General features: G+C 40.0%; 1 long non-coding RNA gene across 2 annotated transcripts in view; it reads left to right on the top strand.

Annotated features, from left to right (window-relative positions):
• The window catches only part of LOC121151262, a 113,617-nt gene that overhangs the window by 5,455 nt on the left and 84,584 nt on the right, over positions 1 to 23,578 (top strand). For both annotated transcript variants that reach the window (XR_005883145.1, XR_005883144.1), the window contains exon 2: positions 21,574 to 21,623. This is a non-coding gene — a long non-coding RNA (uncharacterized LOC121151262). The remainder of the gene's footprint in view (positions 1 to 21,573; positions 21,624 to 23,578) is intronic.

The following is a 23,578-nucleotide window of genomic DNA, read 5'->3' as shown; positions in this document are numbered from 1 at the left end:
TGTTTCATAAGCCATTTAGGTACCAGGTTTATCTGTTGATGGCTAGTGCAGGCTGGAATCTCAGAGTTGAATCCCTGTCCTTCCTTTGATGGTGGTTCAAGTTCAGGGTTCCTAGAGCTAGGTCATGCATCGACTTTAAAGGTCATCTTTTGTCCTACACTCAATTCTGTTGTCTTTGGATGAACTCTACCCTGCTTCTTTTTTCTGACTTTTGCAAAATAATGTCTTTTTCTTTACTCTTGATTTGGACCCAGTTTGTCCAAAACTCTTCTGCATTCTGTAACAGTTTATTTATTGAATATAAAGCCAGCAGAAGCAGTTAGATTTTTAAAAACATTATATTTTCCTGATGTCTGAAATATCTTCATGAAGAAAAGCTCATGTAAGGGGTTTGGTGAGCACTTGATGTATGTGTATGCTACATTATGGTTGCTGCCCATTATCTTGTCACTGTTGCAGGCATACTTGGAGATCACGAGCTTTGGAGTAGTATCCCCTACATTAGTCCTGGAGAAAGAGACTCAATTGTGGATAACAGTGGCCACATAGGAAGAATGTTGGCACCAGAAAACACAAGCATTCCTGTTTTAGGATTCTTGCTTACTTCTATGTAGTCTAAAAGGATGTGTTTCTATTTTTGCTAATATTTACATTATGAATTTTTAAACTATAGTAAAGGGGTATGAGTTCTGCCTAGTGGTTTAAATGCTGGTTAGGATGACCATATCTCTTAATGGAGTGTCTAGGCTTAGTATTTTGCTTGACGCTTAACTACCTTTTTGCTACTGCAGAACCCTGTAGGGCACTGCTGATGACTTTTAGTGATGACCTTCCTGTCACTTAGGAGGGTGGTCTATGTTTAGTTCCCAGCTCTTGGCCTCTGCCCCAGGCAGGATCGAGCATTTGGGGAGTGAACCAGGGAACAGAAATTCTCTCACTAGGTGGTTCTCTCTAACAAGCAAGCAAATATTTTAAAAACTATTTAATTTAGCAATCTAGAAACTTTCATTAAGATCATAGGAGATGAGTTAAAAAGCAAACCAGTGTGTGTGTGTGTGTGTGTGTGTGTGTGTGTGTGTGTGTGTGTGTGTATTCACATGTATGGGTTTATACCTGGTTTTTCATGAGGCTGCAAATGTCCACTTAGGAAATACTCTCTTTCACTACTATCCTTCTTTGAGTTACATACAGGCATATAGTGGTTTACTGTGAAAAAATACAGTATAGTGATGAATGAACATGTTTTAAAAGTAAAGATTTATAAAAAGGAAAGTCCTAATTGCCCAGAAAAACCTCAGAAGTAAGTGAAAGGTATTCTATTCACCAAGTAGTCAGACCTCCCTTTATTCTGTAACTTGATGATACTGCCCACTCTCTTATCATTTTCTATCATTCTGTCTGCATTCAAAGCAGGCTTTCATGGCTGTGTAACTTTAAGAAGTGGTGATCCTATAAGTGTGTTAGGAAATGTCCTTTTATGATGCTGCATGTCCTGTCCCAAAGCTGGAGTTGTCACTTCTCCCTAGCTCCTGCCTGTGTGGTATGAACCACAGTCATAGAAATGCTTAGTGCGGAAGTCCTGTTGCCTGGTGGGGAAGACAATAAGGGTATTACCCTAGATGCTGAAATTCACCCAAGCTGGGGCTAAGCAACTGTCATCCTCCTGTGGCATTGCTGTCTTGTGCTACACTGAATTGTGGGAAAAGATTTGGGTTCAACAGAGATTCCTGGTATTAACCATTTGATAAGTATTTCCTTAAATTAATGCATTTGTCTCCACTGTCTCAATTTCACCTGTAGGTTTTGGTAGTCCCGTAGTGACCTGCCTTCCAAATAGTTAACAGTCAGCTAATTTGTGCTGTTAGCCAGGAAGTTTGTGCTAGTAGAATTAAGAACTGAAAGGAATTTTTTGTACTCTGGCTTTCTGGTATGAAACAAGTAAGGGTCTATCTCTCTTCTATGTAGACCGTGGCCTCGGGCGCACTCTATGAACTTTGCAAGCCACAATTTCCTCTTGTTCCATGTGAAGAGGATGATGAAAATAGATTTTGATTTCTGCGTTTCCTCAAGACGTAGAAATTTTCATTTGACTGTTATAATCAGGCAGTGAATTTGAACAGGGAATGCTATTGGACCAAAAGCTCCTGTTCTTTCTTTTTCACGCACTTGATTCAGTGGATTGCACTAATTACATTTATGAAGAAGACATTTTAAAATCGCAGATGTTAATTAATTTAAAAATAGAGCATATGCATTTTTATTAAGCTGTTGAGATATATCGTTTGGACATTTCTTCCTGATTTTCTGGCTAGATCCAACAATATTGACGATTGTGAATGCTATGTCAGCATTAGGCACACAAGGTGATGTGGAGTACTTTGTTCCTTGGGCTGCATATGCACAGATTAATACAATACACTTCCTCTTTTTGAGGTTTACCTTGTTTTTTTACAATAGGATTTTATTTTTTTTCCTAATAGGATTTTCCTGTCTTATTCTTAGAAGAGATAATCAGCAATAAAGAGGAACTTGGGGCAGTAAATATATGCACCATTGTTGATTGGACTGCATTTGCCCATAAGAGCCCATGAGAACGGGTGTGAGTCAAGCATGAGCTGTTACCTAAAATTAATTCTGTTTAAGAAAATGTTCCTGTGTGTGGTTCTCTTCCTGCCAACTAAAAACATTATTAACATGCATCAAAATGGGTTATCCTGTCTTGGTAGCCTTGTATGAGAATTGAAGTAGACAGAAAATGTCTGCTAGTCAACCTTTCAGCATTTCCTCTTTTCTAGCTGTACCACTAGAATCTACAGAAGTGCCCAGGTCCTTCCCACCTGGGGCACTTGGCAGTCTTCAGGAATTTACCCTCCTCTCTCAGGCCACCAGGACTGGGCGCTGTTTGCACTGCATTGAATGAGCTGATTTTCTGAGGTGGGTGTGCAGGGCACCAAGGATTGGCTGATATTTAGAGAACTTGAATGAAAGCAGCAAACATCTCACCAGTACAATATGCAAGAGATTTTTCACAGTTTTGACTCCCAGGACTGGAGACTTATTGGCAGTTATTTATATAAGCAGGGTCTGTTTGTCTATAGGGAGTGTCCCTACTCAAGAGGAGTGGTGGCCGATAAAGGCCTGCCCAGGTGTAGCAGCAATGATGCCTAGGTCCAGGCATGGCATGACAAAGGCTGTGTCAGGAACCAGGGTACTCAGTTGTTTGGGAGTTTGCTTTTCACACCAAATATTCTAGTGCTCCCTTGTCCCTGGAATGAGTTGTATAAGAACCCAGTAGATGCCAAAAATTTAGGCTAATATCAATTCATATATATACTATACTGTGTGTTTTATATACATTCAGTGATGAAATTGAATTTATTAGGTAGATACAGGAAAATTTAAAAAAAAACAACTCTAGAAAAGTTATAATAATATTCCATAATAAAAGTTAAGTGAATGTGTTCTTTCTCTGAATGCAGCACAATTTAAAGCTTATAAATTGCTCGCTTCTGGAGTTTTCCATTGATTTTTGGAGCATGGCCGATTGTGGGTGACTGAAACCACAGAGAAGGCAGAACTACTACTGTATTAACTCAAGTCAGGATGTTCAAATGTGAAACGATGTGGTCTCATGGAAACCTTCCTGTATATTACGAACTTTCCTTTGCAGACTGGGAGAAATCATGCACTGGAGAACACAGGGCAGAAGAAACTTCAGCCCTCCCTGCTTTGCCTTTCTGAATCGTTGGTACTGACAACCAGTGTGAATACTTGGCTCTTCAGATTCTGTTATAGTTGTTTCATGTTCCCTAACATTCTCATTGCAGCTCTCCCTGCAATTCTTCTCCTAAGCCATTTTTCGCATGAAACAAGTAAGGTACACAGGAGTAAATCAGCTTATCCTGGGTTGTGGGATTTATGTAGTGATAGAAGGTGTGAGCACAGCCTGGCTGCAGAGTTCTGTTCTTCTGTCTCTTCAAAAATTAATATGTAGTTTTCTGAGTTTTCACTTGGTTTGATGATCTGAGTAGATATTTACCCTCTAATGGGAGAAATTTATATTAGTGAGAATTAGTTTTATTTCTGTGGTGCTTGCATTTGTCTTGGGGTCTTTCATAGCATGCAGTGTCTTTGCTGCTGGGGAGTGATGCTCAAGCTAAGTTCCTAGCTGTGCATTTGTGCTGCTGAGACATAGCAGGTACACTTAGATGAGGGAATCACACGCTGTCCTGTAGTGTTACTCCTCTGGAACACCATGGTGATGACATGTTCACATGTTCACAGTGAACAGCTGTCTGTGCCTCCTTTCCTGGCTATGTGAGAAACTGATTTTCTTGTGATAACAGTTCATGCTTTGTAAATTCACTTCAGTGCATCATAGCTACCAATTGGTTAAAATGTGTGAATTAAAAAATAAGTGTATTATTGTACAGAGTAAGTTTCTGGATATTAAAATGTCCACATAAATGCAACAGCTACTAGGTAAGTAAGCTGTAAGAATCACAACAGAAGATCAAGATAAGCACATATGCTCATGTCTAATTTATATGAGCGTTAATGGGGTAGATTGTGGATGTTACTTGTAACAAAGCAACCAGAGCAATAATTTTTACAAACTGAAAGTTCATCCAATTACAAATGGAAAACTGTTTTGAACGAGTTAAGACATCATTCGGGTACAGAGGAACCAAACTCTTGCTTGAAGTGGGCTTTAGAGATTCGTAGATGCTCTTTGATGAAGTACACCTCTCATGAGACATGGCAGAGTATTGTGTGAATGAATTGAAACAAATCCTTACATCTGTTTTATCAGATGTGTTCAGTATTAACTGGTGTCTACGTAGTACTTACTCTTTTAAGTTTTAGGAAATAACGAGTTAACCACCTAACATAAAAAAGCTCTTTTTGGAGGCAGCTTTAATTAGTTAAAAGGCAAAGCTTAATAGTCTGCTAAAAAGTTATTTTAAAAATTAGTGAGGTGAAATTAATTGTATTCTGCTGGTAGGCAAAGTGGTGTAGGTCATTGCAATTAGGGTGGTTATTGCTACATTTATTTAGGAAGGAGGTCATAGCATTTGGCCTACAATGTGTAGCACACATGAATTCCCCTCTATTAACTGCTCAAAACTGGGTTGCGTATGTCAACAGGAATCAGGACAACACAGCAGGAAGTCAGTAGTGTCTTGTGTCTGACAGCATTATCACATTCTCCTATCTCTCTCTGTGTGTTTTTTTTAATTTTCATTTAGTTGAAAGCCAGAGAAAGAGAGAAAAAGAACTGATTTTGCATTCACTCATTCATTTCACAAATCCTCGCAATACCCAGGGTTGAGCAGGCTGAAGCTAAGTGCATGAAACTCAGTCTATCTCCCATGTGAACAAGATCCCAATCTCTGTCTCCCAAATGTGCTTTAGTAGGAAGCTGGACCAAACATAGAGTAGCTAACACTTGACAAAGGTCATTGATGATAGGATGGGGGTATCTTAATTAATAACTTAAACCTGGAGATCAATGCATGCCCCTGCTGTATTTTTATTTAGCTAGAAAGCTAACTGGGAGAAACTTAGGTGTCTGGAAGGTGGAGAGTTCTTTGATTTGCCTGCTCTAACCCCAGGTCCTGGCATAGAGCAGGTACTCAATAATAGTCAGATAATGAAGGAATTGAGCTATTTACTCATTGGACTATAAGCTGTGACATCTGGAGGCCTACATCTTACCTGTTTCCTGTGAATTCTCACATTTATAAATACTGTCTTTTGAAACTTACTGTTTATTTGGGAGCTATCGAGAACATGAAAGAGAATGCTGTTTGATTATTTCATCCTCATTTACTGGCATTGGCCAGAGTCAGAGAAGTACTGAAGCTTGGAACTTAATCCAAGGCTCCTACATTGGTGGTAGTAGCCAATTACTTGGGTCTCCACTGCGGCCTCCTCAAGTGTACAGTAACAGGAAGTGGGGTTTGGAAACCAGAGATGGACTTAGAGCCCAGAAAAACTGATATAAGTTGTGGACAACACTATAGGCCCACGGTTTGGTTCTTCTCAGAAATCAGACCCATTCTATATTGGGCCTTGAAGCCTCAGAGCCCTGAATTCTGATGGCCATCTCTACTAGTCAGTTACAGAAATTTGTATTTTATCTAATGATTAAAATTCAAAGGTCACTCTAGTATGGGGTGTGCACTGAGGAGTGTTCCTGTCTGAAGGGGTTATGACAAAGTTGTAATGCAAAGGGAAGCATTCCTCTAAAGCGTATGTTATTGTGTAATCAGACTGTTGACAAAATACCTTAGTCTGCAAAGATTATATAAAACAAAATGCATTATTCACAGTTCTGGAGACTGAAGTGTAAGATCAAGGCAACAGCAGGTTCAGCGTCTGGCTTGCTCATAGTAGATACCTCCTTCTGTGTGCTCTCCTATAGAGGAAAGGGGCGGCAGCTGCATCACTTGGTTACTAGGGTTCAGTATAGGAATTTTTTAGGATATAAACTTTTCAGGCATTATCAGACAATTTTTCTTCCTTTTAGCAAAAGCATCATAAAGAAGAAAATATTTGCTATTTGTTGAGCATTGCTTGCCACATTATGACACATTAAACACAATGTCACCAGGTTAGGTATAACTGAGTTTCTGTTTCATGCAATTAATTGTCTACACTAATCTGTACTATGTAAAGTTACTCCAAAAAGCTCACAGAAGATTGAATTAAAATGTGTTTTAGTAAATTGAAAGTGTTTGAAATCCATGTATATGAGGGTTCTTCAAAAAGTTATTGAAACTGTACATTTGAAAAAACTGTGTGGATTTCAAAAGCTTTCGTACCAAAATAAACTCAACCTTCATATTCAATTTTTTCATCAATCCTTAGATGTAACCTTGTATGTTAATGTACAACTAAAGATTTAAAATAAAAAATAGTATCAATAATCTTTAAAAATTAGTATCAGCAAGTCTAAAATTTGTAGATTTTTAAATCTTTTGTATATACTTTAATATATTTATTTATTTTACTTGAAAGTCAGAGTAACAGATTGAGAGACACAGATTTTGCATCCACTAATTCCCTCCCCAAGTGGCCACAGAGTCCAGAGCTGGGCTTATCCAAAGCTGGGAACCAGGAGCTTCTTCCACATCTCCCACATGGGTGCAAGAGCCCAAGAGCTTGAATCATCTTCTGTTGCTTTCCCAGGCTTTTAGCAGGGAGCTGGATCTGAAGTGGAGCAGCCAGGAAACAAACTGGTGCCCAAATGGGATGCTAGCATTACAGGTGGAGGATTAGCCTCAATATTCCATGGTGCCAGCCCCAAGCTTTTGTATATTGTGTGGACATTCGAGAATCATCCATCTCACAAGTGAGGAAACTGAGGCCCAGAGGCATTAAATGTCACATGTAAAGTCACGACCCATGATTATGTGTATTATTTTCATTCTGCTTTGTATGTACCAAGACTATTTATCAAGCTCAATGTAGTCACCTATTAACAAACATAAGATATAGAAATTCTTAATCACAGACACACACACACACACACATACGAATACACAGGCTAGATCTTTAAAAATGAAGTGAAGCCCATTGCTTCACTTGGTTGAGCTATCACTTACCATACCAGCATGTTCTATGGATGCAGTTTGAATCCTGAATTCTCCACTTCTAATCCTGACTGATGCGTCTGGGAACACAGCAAATAATTTCAGAAACTCTAAGACTGAATGGTGTTGCAAGCTTCCGGCCTTCTCTTGGCCTAGCCCTGGCAATTGTAAACCAGTGGCTGAAAGATCTCTCTGTTGTGTTGTCTTTTTTTTTTTTTTTTAAGATTTATTTTATTTTTATTGGAAAGGCAGATACACAGAGAGGAGAGACAGAGAGGAAGATCTTCCGTCCAATGATTCACTCCCCAAGTGAGCGCAATGGTCGGTGCTATGCCGGTCCGAAGCCAGGAGCCTCTTCCGGGTCTCCCACGTGGGTGCAGGGTCCCAAAGCCTTGAGCTGTCCTGGAGTTTTTTCCCCGGGCCACAGGCAGGGAGCTGGATGGGAGGCGGGGCTGCCGGAATTAGAACCAGTGCCCATATGGGATCCCGGGCTTGCAAGGTGAGGACCTTAACCACTGCGCCACCACGCCGGGCCCTGTTGTGTTGTCTTTTAAACAAACACAGAAGTCAGTAAATAAAACCTTTTAAAAAGTTAACTGGACAATGCTTACCTTGAAGAAGCTGGAGCTGGTGTTATACTGCAGTTCTTTAAGTTGCTACCTGTAATGCAGGAATCCCCTATGGGTGCCAGTTCAAGTCCCAGGTGTTCTCTTCCAGAGGAGTTCCTTAAAAAGGCATCTGGGAAAGCAGTGGGAGATGATGTAAGTGCTTGGACCCCTGCAGTCACAAGGGAGACCAGAATGGAGTTCTAGGCTCCTAATTTGATGTTAGTTCAGCCCCTACCGTTGTGGTCTTTTGAGGAGCAAGTCAGTGGATTGCTTTCTATCTGTATCTACTCTCTAATTCTTATTTTCAAATAAACAAATCTTTAAACAGAAGAAATACTTTATGTATTTTAAGATTTTCCTGCAGCAAAATAAATGCTTAATTTCATTTTTCATGAACTTTTTGCAGTGCCTGTGTGTGTGATTTCTTTGCCAGTTGAACTTTGAGGTCTCAGAGTAGAGAGACAAAGGTGTGTATATTTATGATGGAACAGGAGCATTTCTTAAATCTTAAAATTGTATCATTAGTTTATACTCACTTTTTAAAGAAGTGATCAGGAGTGAGTGAATCAGGCAGCTAGGGCTATTTTTAAATGCTACAACTAACTGTGGTCTTATGGTGAACGGTGTTATTGTGTAGTTGACTATGCCTTTCATAGTCTGAGTGCTTGTATAATATGTTTTTATTCATATGTTTTATGAATAGTGGAGAATTGGCCTCATCATAAATAGGGTCTTATGGTCTGTTAGAATTGAAGAGACTGTTATGTCTTGTAATTATGAGATAAAAGATTTGTAGAGCTAGGACCAGTTTTGTGGTGTAGTGGGATAAACCATCACTTGAAACCTAGTGTTTCATATAAGAGCTCCACTTCAAGTCTTGGCTGCTTTGCTGCTGATCCAGCTCCGTGCTGATGTGGTTGGGAAAGCAGCTAAAGATGGCCCAAGTGCTTGGGCCCCTGGAGTTTTGCCTGGGCCAGCCTTGGCCGTCATGCACATTTGAGCAATGTAGCAATGGTTGTAAGATTTCTCTCTCACTCATCCTCTCCCTCTCTCTCTCTTTCTCTCTCGCTCTCTTTCTCTTTCTGTGTGTGTGCGTGTGTGTGAGAATCTCTCTTTGCTTTTCCCCACAGACTCAATGTTAACAAGCTTTCAAGGCAAGAGTAAGTTGGATGGAAGAATTAGGAAGAGAAAGTACTGGTAATGGCAGGGACATTACCAAATGATACTGACATTGCATTCTAGGAATGAAGCTCTTTAGGTTGAAAGTGAAAACACTGCAGATTTCTTTCTAATGTACACAATGAAAGAGTGGAAACAGCAGAAAGATGCAATACTGGGCTTTTCTTTTCTTTTCTTTTTTTTTTTTCTTGAGGAGTAGCACAAAATTTCCGCAGGAGTTCAAATGGGAAGGTAATTCTTATGTCCTCGGCAAGGGCTGCCATCCTGTGTTTAAGGAGAGATTGACTTTTGTGCCTGAAGCTTTGGTTCTGCGCTCTGTGTTTGCTGAGGACATGTGTCGTAAGCTCTCGTACACTGGAGCTGCATAAAGGGTATTCCTGGAAGTCACTGTTTCTGTTTTCTGTGGAAGTTTCAGTGTAAAATGAAAACATGATCTCTTCCTGTTTTCCATGTATCCATCAGAGCCCACTGGGTCTGGGTTGTGGTCTAGGCTCTGATGATCAGAAGCTGATCAGAGATGCTGCGGCCCTCACTGGATGCATTGTACTGCATCATCTTTTTTTTTTTCTTGTTTTGTCTCTTTGTCTTCCCACCCCCACTTTTTTCCGGTCATGCAAATCAATCATGGTGATCAGTAAGCATTTGGCAAAGTAATTCCTATCCGTCAGTAGTAGAGAAATGCTAAGTTTGCACAGTTTATACTTGTTTGGGTAAACCTCTTGTAAGAGTGAGAGCTTTTTCTGGGCTGTTGACTGTGCATAAAGAATCCTGAGCTTTTAGAGTTGTTAAAAATAGCTCTTCTATGTAGGCGTTAGTATGCTTGGTGACCGATTTGAGACTTTAGAAAAAAAATTGCATCAAAGAAGGACTTCGTTTAAGCTTGTGACTCCTTGTTTTAAATCCTTTCAACTTCTCCAGGACAGTTATTGCTGTAAAGGCTTCAAGATATGCATTCCTTAGGCTATGTGTGTGCTGAGGAAATTTAGTGTTCATTTCAAATACTTGGCTTAGTTATTCTTCAACTCCACATGAAACTTGAGGGTACTTAGCTATACTTCAGGCTAAAGAAAAAGTAAAGGCAGCTGTAAAGCATGCAGCAACCTTGATTTTGCAGTGGCTTTTCTTGCACTTTGATGCATTTTTCAAATTTTCAGCATATGCAGACATCTTTAGGAAAATTATCTCTCGTCATTATGACAATTAAAGATAGGACTATTGACTACATCATTATTGCCAGTTTTAGAGGTTGTTTTGGTGCTGCAGAATATTCTTCGTTTAAGAGGAGTGAATATTATGAACTTCTGTCTCACCATTACAGTAGTTGGAATGTTTTAAGCCATTGATCCAGGACACTGTGTCACCAGGGGACTTCCCCATTGCTTCAGAGGAGGTGTACCTTAGCACCTCCCCTCCTGACGGAGCCTGTGGTGCTCTGTGCTCTGCCCTCCTTCTCCACAATTCTTGCCTGCCCTGTCCCTCTACTCTTGCTCCCTTTTTCAGTATTGCAAAAAACTCATATTTATCTTGTCACTGATTTATCATGTCAGAGTTGTAGGATTTATGAGAGAACTTCAAATAGTTTGTAGAAGATGGTATTAAAAACAAAATTATTTTTGTGCAAAAAATGGAAATCCATGCATAGTTTTTTTCATGATATTCTTTTCCAAGAACTTGTCAAATCCTTTGTAAATGTGATAGTGAAGATTTTTATGTATGATAAAAAGCTGCCTGTTTAATTTAGGAGGCAGAGAGAGAAACAGAGTGCCCATCTGTTGGCTTACTCCCCAACTGTTCACAGCAGTCAGGGCCTGGCTGCAGCCAGAAGCAGAACCTGGTAACTCAGTCCCAGTATGCTGTGTTGGTGGCAGGGACCCAATTAAACGAGCCCTCGCCACTACCTGCCAAGATGTACATAAGGTAGAGGCTGGGATTGGGAATTAGATTCAGGGATTGATTAAATCCAAGCACCCTGGAAAGGGAGGTGGGCCTCTTAACTGATGTTTTGACTGCTAGACCAGACAGCCTTCCCAAACTTGTATGTTTTAACTCTATCTTTCTAAGGATTTTTTGTCTTGTCCTCATAATTGTCAGCAGTGCTTATTTCTGTTTTATGTTACTGCTTTCCTATGTGTCAATTAGCTATATTTCCGTGGCTGGTATAGCTCATTAAAAAAAAAAAAAAGCCAAATGGGACATGGATGATTGTGAGATCTCTCATTTAATAAAAATCATTGTAAAATAATGAGAATGAAAATTTTCATTTCTTGCGATCAGCATTGTGTTCCAGTGAGCTGCCTTCTGTAACACCAGCATTCGATATGGTAGTGCTGACTCCAAGTCCCTGCTGCTCAGCTTCAGATCCAGTTCCCTGCAAATGTGTCCAGGAAAGCACTGGATGACGGTGGGATACATGGGCCCATGCCACTCACATAAGAGACCGGCTTGGGGTAGCAGGCTGCTGTTGCATGCTAGACCAGCCCTAGTCATTCTGGCTATTGGGAATGTAGAGTGAACCAATGGATATGAGGTCTCTCTGTTTCTCACTCTGCCCTTTAACTAACTAACTAAATACATACATACATGAATAAATCTTTGAAAAATAAATGATTTTCATTTTTTTCCTATAGTTCTGGAGGACTAATAGGATAAATACCTTGTATGTGTTATTTGACTCAACACTGATCATTTCCAGTTTAAAATATGCTATCATTTCATGAATATAATTACCATTTTACATTGCTGCATCAGGAATGAAACTTTTAGTATATTTGGTTTAGGTAAAGAGTTCTTAGAGAATCTGTCTGGTTTTAATAAAACTTCATAGTTGGGGGCTTTTAAAATTCAGTGAATTAAACAATTTTCCATTTGCATGAGTAGGTAGTATTTCATGGTATTCAGAATGTTGTGTTTGAAATGTGAAGATTTCATTGCATCACATTAAAAACTGTCAACTGTCCTTCATATTTAAACAGCCTATAATAGATAGACATGTTTGGGAAAGATTTATTTATCTAACAGGATAGAGAGAAAGTGTCTCAGTGTTCACTCTCCAAATGGCTGCAATAGCCAGAGCCTGTCTCTCTGAAGAGTCACAAACCCCATGCATGTCCCTTATATGAGTGGAAGGGGCCCAGAGTTCGAGCCATCACCTGTTGCTTCCCAGCATATGAAGAGCAATCAGAACCTGAGGAGAAGTCACTGGGACTTGCACAATGCTTGGATCCCCTACCCATGCGATATGGGCATCCCAAATAGCACTTCAATCCACTGTGCCCCCACATCTGTCCTGTTGCAAATATTTCTTGGAAAGACAATTTTGTTAGGAGAAATAGTGCAGGTTTTTTCTTTGTTTTGTTTTGTTTTGGGTTGGTTTTTTTTGTCCTTAGGCACACAACAGATATCAGATCTTTCTATGATTCAATGGTGTTGGGTATATCCAGGGATGAATGGATAGATGGATGGATGGATGGGTGTAGACTGACACTTCCTTAATTAACTCATTACCCATGTAATATTATACTTCCTGCAATTCCTGAGCTACCTTATGTTTTCTATGTACCACTAATACTGAACAGATGGGAATTCCTGATATACTTACATCTTTCTCCTAAAGATTTATTTATTTGTTTTTATTTATTTATTTGAAAAGCAGCGTGACAGAGAGGGGAAACATTAGAGAGGCTGGAGAGAAAGACATCTTCCAAATCTATGCACTGGTTCTTTCACCAACATGTTGCAGATATTTAAGTCTGGACTAGGCTGAGCTGAACCCCAGAACCAGGAATTCCATCCAAGTGTCCCATGTGGCTGATTGGAGCCTGGGCAATTGAGCCATTGTCCACTCTTTTCCCCGACTCTTTGGGCTGGAGCTGCATTGCAGGTAGAAGAGTCAAACTAGAATCAGTGCTCTGATGGGGGATGCCAGTGTCAGCAGAAGTGAATTAACCTACTGCATCATGACTCTGGCTCCCCTTTCTCCTAATAGACTGTGTGGACTAACTTATTAGTCTGTGCTTTGTTGATGTGTAGCTTAGAGTAGATACTGAGCATGTATCTGTAAGTTGAAATAACAGCAAGATTGATTTTGGAAACCTTGACATGCAGAATATTATATTTAGTTATTGTTTACTCCTAAGGCAAAGCAATGGCAAAACATCCTCTACTGTTTCCTTTTCTTGTAAAAATCTCTTTATGGCATATTTTTAATTAATATTCTCTAGAAATTTTTCATAAATACTTACCAAGGATGCTGCATCTGTAGTGGAGTACTGGCTAATGTTTTGTTGAATAAAAAATGAATAGTTTAACATTATGTGTCATTGAAGCTTAAGTAAATTATATTGCTGATGTTCCTACCATTGATATTAACATTAAAATGTCACAGAGTGTCTAATCCCCATCTTAACATGTCTGAAAAATGTCTGTTTGTTGATCTTGTAAACTGTCACTTTCATCAAAGGTTTGTGTGTTCTGTCCTACTCAGGCTTCATGGTGTTTTGCAGGATGGACTTTTCCTTGGAGGGCCTTTCTCCTCTTCCTTGTCCCTTTGTGGACTGCACAATCTTGTCTAGGAGGACAGCTGACAGTGCTATGAGACACTTTTAGGACAGTGTCGTTTTTTGTGTCTTAAGGAGAGACTGAGAGGAGAAGCATGTGTGTTTTCACTGGTTGTCTAACACATTTCCACAAATAGCATCCATCTCTCAGCCATACTGTATGCCTGATATCCACAGTATCTCAACTGGGCTGCCTGTCGAGACTTCAAAGGGAAGATTGGCCAGGTGAGGCCATGCAAAGAACCTGCACCTAAGCTCATTCGGGTGTTGAGAAGGTGGTGGTCTCTGTGCAGTCAGTGCTGCTCTCAGGTTTTAGAGTTTTCTAGGAGTCACAATCACTTGCCTTTGTATTTGTTATTATTACTTTTTATATGTGTCCTTAGTAACACTGTACTGAACAATAGGACCTCTTGTCAATTCTCCCTTGTGCAGCAAAGCTCCTGGTTTTCACTAATCACAGAGAAAAATCTGTGATATTTACTGTCCTAAAGATTACACAGGACACCCAATGCATGGGAAATCCTTGGCCTTCTTAGATCCTGCCCGCACAAAAACTTCATTTTCTGAGAATGCTAGTTCTGAGATTCTTGGACACCATACTTTATGGATTATTTTCCTAACATTGCTCTGTTTCTACAAAAAAAAGTAGTTCTGTCCTTTGTGTGCAGGGATGTTAGTAATTCACAGTAGGGCAGGAGAACTGACACCTGTGACTTGTTAATTAAATATTTGAATGCATTCTTATTTGGAAGGCAGAGAGAAGGAGAGAGGCAGGAAAGAGATCTGCCATCTGCTGATTCACCCCGCAAATGCCTGCAATGGCCCGTGTTGGGTCAGGCTGAGGCCAAGAGCACAGATTTCAATCCAGGTCTCCCATGTGTGTGGCAGAGACCTGGCTGCTTAATTCATCTGCTGTTTCCCATGGTGCACACTGGCAGGAAAGTGGAATGAGAAGTGGAGTCAGGATGCCTCTTCCAGCACTTGAATTATGGGATGTGAGCACTCTATAAATCAGCACTTTTGCTGCTGCTGAAAACGTCTGTGCCTGTTGCCTGTGATTTTCTTTACCTGATCTTATAATTTGAACCATCACCTCAGACTAATTGTGGCTGGATGAGGATTTGTTAATTATGCATCTTTCAGTGAGCACACAAACCAAGCAGGCTCAGGTGAAGAGTTTCAGCTAGGCTAAGAACTTGCTATGTGAGACCAGAGCAGTGCACTGTATTGCGCCAGCTGGGCCATTGAAGATTGCCTTGAGTTTTTCAGAAAGGAAAATGACTTAACCAAAACACTGCTTATGGCAATTGATATAGAAATTTTTATAGCTTGTAGGAGGGGGAATGTCAGAAGTAAAAATCTGCTGAGAGTTCCAAGTGAATGTTCATAGATCTCTGGGCAAAAAAGATTTAGAAAAACATCATGATTCTTGAGAAGCATTAGTAGTAACAAAGATACTAAGATGTGGGGAAGTTAGAAAAAATCTGGAAATTTCCACCTCACTACTAGGGATATATTCCAGGATCTCCAGTTGATGCCTGAAACCAAGATGGTACCACAGCCCAAAATATACTGTATTCCCTGTGAAGTTAAGAACTCTCCACTCAAAGGGGGGACCTTATGGCTTCTCCTTGGCATAGTTGATTTGTACTCATCACTACTCTTAAGATTTGGAGTGTAATTAAAATAAGGGTTACCTCCCTCTAAAAAAAATTAAGAGCTACCTGAACACAGCACTGAGATAACACAACAGTGCATCTGCAAAGCCAGTTCCAAAGTAACAGGCAGGTGGCATATGCTGTGTGGGTACATTATACAAAGAGTTAATTTACATCCTGGGTGGCACTGAGCAAGGCATACTACTCAGAGTAGCATGGGCTTTAAAATTCAGGGATTGTTTACTTCTAAAGCTTTCCAGTTATTACTTTTGGAATGTGGTTAGCCAGGGTTAACTGGAATTATGGAAGGCAAAACTACGGATGAGGAAGAGTTTTGTGAAAGAGAAAACCAGGCGATTGTTTTGGACCTGGGATCATCTGCCTTGCCTTTCTTTTGTGAAAAATCATATGGCTGTTACTTTGAGGGTGTGTTGTCAGATAAATTATGAATTGATTGCAAAGCATGCAATGGCACTTGGGTTTATGAGTAACATTTTAAGTGCATATACATTTGGGGATTCTAAAATCATCTAAAAACAGTTGCTAGCCAGAAACATATTGGTTAAAATGAATACCAAATGTGTAATTTATAAGGAGCTTTACTTTGCGTTTATGGCATTTGGCCTTACATGCTCCTCTATCTCTTGTAAAAGAGCAACAGTTCTTTAAATGAGATGGGTAATGGTTCTATAACATTTATTACTCTAGTGATAGGATGTTCATTGCTTCTGAATGCCGTACTCCTTTGTTGAACCACCAGCCTCATCACATACTCACAGAGTCAACACTGCATAGAATCCTGGCTTTGACTTCCCATTCTTTCCACTGTGGAATTGCAAATTTTTAAAAAAAAATTAAAAAAAAATTTGTGAGCCTGGGAATAGGAGAGTGAGCACATCTGTTTTCACATAAGTATAAAATGCTGGTTTTACAAATATTCAGTGCGGAGTTCTCACTGCATAGTTGGTTGATATTTTCCACGTTTGCAATGGAAGTTGAAATGAAAATAAAACTAGATCGCTCTGTTACCATGGGAGGGATCACATTTAATTTCATCTTTGGTGACTGAAAGTTCTGATGCAGTGTAATGACAGTAGGAACAGTTCTCAGTAATCTGTAGATGAAGAGTAAAATCCAAGATGTTGAGATGCTGATATTTTTACAGCAGCCCTGTGTATTGATAACCTTCCCTGAACCAGGCATTGTTCTGCAGGCTGAGAGCACTGCAATGCAAAGTTACATCCATTTGAAGCTTGCACACTCATGCACTGCATAACAGTATTTCTGTTGATGAAAGAACACATGTGCAGTAGTGGTCCCTTAGGGTTACAGTGAAACTGAAACATTCATATTACCCAACATCATGCCAACATAATCTTACTCACCTGTTTGTGGTAATGCTGGTATAAACACATTTATTACATGGCCACTAACATGAAAGTAGGGCACATATAATTGTGTATAGTACATAGTTCTTGAATAGTGATAATAAGTGACTATGTTATTGATTTATATTTCTACTGAATCATTACTTCAGTTTATACCTTATACTTAATAAAAATAAAGTTGACTGTAAAACTGCAAATTGTGACTTGGCAGCAGCTTCATGCAGCTCATATTTACTGTGTCTCTGAATCGCAGAAATAGACCATGTAGCGTGATTGACCTCACCCAGTTAGTTTTGTGTAAATGCACTCTGCGATGTCCACACGATGATTGGTGTGTTTAATACACACTTCTCAGAGCATATCCTTGTCCTTAAGCCCTGCATGACTGTCTTTCAGTCAGATGAAACAGGGAACACAGAAGAAGAAACAGAATGTGTTTGATGCTGCAAGTGGTAAAATAGTATGATCAATAAAAAATAAAGCAGGGACCTGGATGGATTAAAACCCTGCAGGTGATTTGATAAAGTCTGGTAAGCAGTCTTGTGTGGCCTGGGTGTGAGGTTAAGTGGAGTGTGGTGAGAGTGATGGATTTCACTGCTCGACAAGATTATTTTCTAGAGGACCATGTTTCAGCAGCCTGGAATATGTATGTTGGCCTTGCCAAACTTGTCAGTGTTCCATCCAGTGCGCCTTTGGGGACCACTGTAGTGGGGACTTTGCTGAATGTGGCTTTGGCTCACATTCAGATGCACACACTCTAGTGTGGAAGGACTGCAGTCTTCAAGCACCTGTACTAACATGGTGCATCCTAATAGTGGAGCAGCCCAGATGATGTCTTGATTCTAGAACCCAGTAAGATATAGCTGACCCTTGATCCTTGGAAACAGTATGATAATAATTGATGGTGTTTTGAGTGGCGGAGGTGGTTATAAAGCAGTAGAAAATTAATAGAGATGGAGTCACAGAAAACTTTTCAGGGTGGGATGCGTGGGTCAAGACAAGTTGTGGGAGTGAGTTTCGGGCAGTAGAAGAAGCCCTTGGAGTAGGAGATACTGGCAGAGGTGGCAGAGGTTGAAGGAGCATTGAAATTTTGGGTTACAGAGTGGGAAGGACAGTATCCAACTGATGGAGGTGAAGTTGGAATGTTCACTTAGAGCCAGAAGGGAAAGAGCCGTTGGATAGTTGTGGGTGTGATTTTTGCATGAAGGTGGTAGGAATCCCTTGAGGTGTCGGACTGTTGGACAGAGCCTTGGTTTTGAGAGGCTCCCCCAAAGTTTCTGTGCTGAGATGACTGCAGAGGGGCTAGAGCATTGAGGAGTCAGGATAGAGAGACTGCTGGGATGGGTGCAGGAACTGGGAACAAAAATTGGTATCAAGTGATGAGGAGAGTCAGAGTCCAGGAACATTTTCAAAATTGAGGATGTGGGTGAGGTTTCATGACAACTTGTGTTGGATGGAAGGAACGTGAAGGGTGGTTCCAGTGTTTTTGGTACTGAAATAAGACACTACCAGTACCTAGCTAGAGATGAGTGTACTGTGCAGAGTTTCTGGAAGTTTTCTGGTTGAGATGTGAATGACATGAAAATGGAGAAAGGAGTGAGTTGACTTTGGGAGAGACTAGTATGGTGTTCTGAGCACATGTACGGCATCGAAAGCCATGAGTCAGTGTTTCTAAGTCACTGTAGACATATAGATAAAAAGCTTAAGTCCAGGATCCTGGTGCTGTTAAAAGTGTTTTCAGGCTATTTAATCGCAATTATTTTTTCAAGAAGGTTTATTTGATAAGCAGAGAGAAAGAGAAAGGGAAAGAGAGATATTCTCCATTCTCTAGTATACGCGACCAATTGGCCACAGTGTCCAGGGTTGGGTCAGGCCAAAACCAAGCCTCGGCTTTCTCCTGACCTCCCATGGTGGATGCAGTAGCCAAGCATGTGGGCCCTTCTCACTGCCTTACCAGATGGATCAACAGGACACTGAGTCAGAAGTGGAGTGGCTCAGAGTCAAACTGGTGCCTATATGGGATGGAATGTCATAGGCAGTGGGCCCATCCACTTTGCCAAAATGCAGGGCCTGTCAATCACAATGATTTTGTTTAATGATTTACTAATTTTTGTTGGAAAGGCAGATATACAGGGAGAAGATACAGAAAGAAAGATCTTCCATCCACCGTTTCACTCCCCAGATGGCCACAACTGCCAGACCTGAGCCAATCCAAAGCCAGGAACTGGGAGCTTCTTCGGGGTCTCCCACGTGTGTGCAGGATCCCAGGGCTTTAGGCCATCCTCTACTGATTTCTCAGGCCACAAGCAAGTAGCAAGATGGGAAGTGAGGCATCTGGGACATGAACCAACATCCATATTAGCTCATGTGCAAGGCAAGGATTTAGCCACTAGGCTATCAAACCAGGCACAATCACAACATTTTTTCTGTCTTCTAATATATATCCTTCTAAAGTACTTGACTTGACTTAAAATGTTCATCTGTTCCTTTCTGGAACTTCAGTTCACTTACAAAATTTACATTTTTGTTAAATATACATTTTGAAATATCATACCTAGGGTTTGGTGGTATGAATCTGTATTTGACCTCTTTTGGGAAGATTCTACCCCAGCAAGGAGTAGTCAGCACCAAGAGGCCAGATCCCTGCTTCCTGAAACAAAGCACAGATTGGAAGTCTTCTTCCAGCCTCAGGTGATAAGAGCAAGCATTCATGTATGGTCATCCTGGGTGTACACCAGAGCCTAGTTCTTTAACTTTCTTGGATACCAAAGTCCTTCAGTGCTCAAGTCCCTTAAAAATGGCAAAATATTTGCATGTAACACATAGACAACCCCCAAATAGTCATCTCTACAACGCATGTATAGAGTGTGCATTATAGTGTATGTGCTTTGTGAACATGAGTGTTCATCAACAAACATATATGGAAAATGGAATTTAAAGGAAATATATTCTGATTCATAAAATTTGATGAACATGCATTTTTTAAAATAAAATTTCCACAAATTCTTTGAAGAGCCATTTTAAAAATTGTTTTGTTATTTAGGGGATGATAAATTCTGCACACATTCAGTATAGACACACATTTTTTGATTGTCCATGGTTGGTTGAATCAAAAAGTGTAGAGCCTATATGTATGTGACAGGGGAACTCTATTTCACCCTAAACTTCAAAATGGGATTTACAAGATCCATTGTTAGTTGGAATCAATTTGCTTTATTACTTTTATTACTTGCAGCTGGATTTAGTGGAAACGACTGACACTGCAAGCCCAGAATATTCGACAGCGAGAGTATTTTCTGTCTGAGTAACCGTGGACAGTATGTCTCTGCCTAGAGGCTTGGATGGATGCTAGGCAGTGGGAGAATTATGTCCCCCAAAGTGAAAGACTTGTACCTGTGGATACATTTTTGCATAAGCAGTCCGTTTATTTCATCCATTTCTTTTGCAAGTTGTTGCATATTTATTTGTGTACATGTATCTTAAAAATTAAGATGAAGCATTTGACATAGCAATTAAGACATTAGTTGTATGCCCATGTGCAATATGGGAGTCCTTTGGTTAAAATCCTGGCTCTGCCCTTGATTCCAGTTTCCTCTTAGTGTAAAATCTGTGAGGTAGCAGGTGATGACTCAGATAATTGGATCCTTGACACTCGTGTGGGGAGATCTGGATTGAGTTTCTGGCTCCTAGCATTAGCCTGGTTCAACCCAGCTATTATAGTCTTTTGAGGGTGAATCAGTCAATGGAAAATTGCTGTCTGAATCCTTCTGTCTCTGCCTTTCAAATAAATAAGTAAATAAACTTTTGAAAAGCTGGCAAATATTTCTTAGCAACTTCTTGGTTGCTTTTCTTGTTGCTTTCCCATTTTTCCACATAATGGTATCACATGATCTATTCAGTCTTGAATTGCTCCAGATGATTGGTAATTCTTAGAGTGAGCAATTTTTAAAAAGAACCACAGAGAAGGTGAAATGAGATCTTTGGAAACTAAGATAATTACTCATACCCTCTCTTGCTCTGAAAGAGAACTCCATACAGTGACCTTTGAGAGTTTGTGTGTCTGGTGGTTTGCGATCTGTGATGAAGTCACCAACCCAAGGCTTTCAACTATCTTGTTACCTAGGATAAGTTAGTGGTGTGGCCAGAGAGCAGGCAGCCGAATTTGCAGAGTTAGAGGTCTCCCAAGAAATATTCACTTGACCCATCGTGAGCATTTGCTTGGGTCTGACCAGTGGGTGGATATGTAATGCTGGTGGTCTTGTGTGAGCATGTTCCATTTTAAATCTGTTCACTCTTCCTGTCCTCTGCACAGCACTTTTTGTGTTTTTCTTTTTTTTCCTATTTTAGGATATGCTCCTTTTTGGCATATAAATTTTATTACTTCTCATCTAAAGACTACATTTTAAATAATTTAACTTTAGCCTGTAGATAGAAATTCCTTCCTGTCATTTGAGGAGGATTCAACACACTTTGCTTCCCTTACTGTTTTCTGTGTCTTTGAAAAGCATGACATTTTCAGTATCCTTTTGAAGTTGAGTGAACCAGTTGTATTCTTAAATGACAGAAGTGACTGTTTTCTTTTGTAGGTGCGCGGGGCTTGTTGAGAGCCATTCCTGGTTAAATGAAGCATCCTTTTGTAAGTAGAACCCTCTCTTTAACCATCAAGAGTCACACATGGGACATGCTCTGGGCAAGAAAAGATAAGATGCTCTCAAGTCTTAGGTTTCGTGGTTGAAAGATTGACACTTTTCAGAAACTCAGGGGAACGTGGTCCATATTGAGCATCGCACTGTTGGAAAAAAGGAGTTGCTCAATTTTCAATACATTAACTCCACACAATAATTTAGTCCAATCCAGGTTGAAGATTGCCAAACCATGGCCCATGGTCCAACTCCAGCCCTTTTTTTATAAGTAAAATGTTATTGGCATACAGATACTACCAATCCTGTGTGTATCATTTGGTTGGTTTAATAGTCATCTGTACGACATAATGTACTTACTCTCTGGCTCTTTAGAAAAAAGTGCCAGCCAGTGGTCTTTTTCATTTAAAGTTTTTCAGTCCTCAAATAAGTTTGGAATAACAGATATCACTCAATTTTTAAATTTATTAGGAGGGATTTAACCAGTGGGTTAAAATAAATAAAATATAAGTGTTTGACTTTCTAGTAGCATTTTGATTTTCACAGGTGTTTAAACTTTACAAATTTAACTATTATTTTAGTATCTATTAAGATAAAAGGGATTGAGTGTGTCTAAAATAGAACACCAGCATTTTATATCAAAATATTAGGTTGCATTCCCATAGAGCTTGATAATATTTAAGACTCAAATCTTAATGAATGTGTAATTCACATATCTCTTAAGATCTGTCTTACGTTATCACCCATGAAGACATGTTTATGGCCTAACATGAAGATTGAATTTAGTTGGGTTAAAATCTATTGGGGACTTACTTTGCTCAGATTCCTGTGCAGATGGGCGTGTGTATGTGCATATGTGTATGTGTGTTTGTGTCTGCAAATATTTTAACTTTGTTACTGGTAAGTCAATTGAGTTTGAATGTCAATGCACAACATATTTGAACTGATGTTCAGTTTATTATTGATTTTGATGGCAGTGTGTCTTGAAAGTAGTGACAGTTGATCCCATTCTCTCTCTCCCAGGGCAGTTTCTATTCCCACCTCACTGTCATTGTGGAGTGTTGTCACATAGTCTGGAACCCAGTAATATCATTGCAAGTTCTGTCTTATACTTTCTGGGCACAGGTGGAACACAAAGCTCAAAGTAGTAAAGGCTAACATTTTTAGGGAGAATAATAAGCTGCCTTTATTTCTACTCTAAAGTGAGGACAACAGAGAATCGTGTTTAGTGCCATGAAATTGAATTGCTTCTTGGTGTAAATTACCTATTTGCACCATGACTAGGGATGGCAAGGACACTGCCTTGAGAATGGACTGGACTTGCCTCCCTGATCGGGCAGGTTGCATGGAGGGCTCTCTCCCCACTGCCAGCCCTGTCTGGGTCCTGCTCTCCTTTTCATGAGCACAAGTGGGAAAGCCACAGAGACACTCCTTGGCAGGCTGCTTCTCCCTGGCAGCCAGCCAAGGACCCTGGGAACACCGCCTGCTGTAAGGAAAAGGAAATACAGCACTTCTAAAAGGTCCAAGAAAAACCAACACACTTGCACACACCCCTGCACACAGCATGTGTTTACTGAGCAAAATATACCGTTTTTAGTAAGTTTGCTTATCTGTAATTCCTAGAAAAACCACAGTACTTTTGTAATAATTAGGATTTTTACTCCTAATTTACTTTCTCTATTATACTTCTGTTACTCACTTAAAGGGTCCATATTCTCTTAAATGGATTGTTGTAAGTTGTGAATCTTCTTTCCCCATCTTGTTTCCTTCCAGCACTTCTACTAAGCTCCTGGGAAGGCCAAGGCAGCATTTCTATGGCTTCTGGTTCAAAGGCATGTCTTGGAGCTCAATGTGTAAACCCCCACTATCCTGATCAACTTGGTGGCCTTAAGAAAGGCATTAATCTTCCCTCCATTAGTTTCCTTGACTCTGAAATGGTGAGAGTGTCAGC

Source organism: Ochotona curzoniae, unplaced genomic scaffold (genome assembly GCF_017591425.1).
Source record: "Ochotona curzoniae isolate NIBS_2020 unplaced genomic scaffold, NIBS_Ocur_1.0 contig_2318, whole genome shotgun sequence".
Lineage (NCBI taxonomy): Eukaryota > Metazoa > Chordata > Mammalia > Lagomorpha > Ochotonidae > Ochotona > Ochotona curzoniae.
This window is presented reverse-complemented; position numbering and strand designations above follow the sequence as displayed.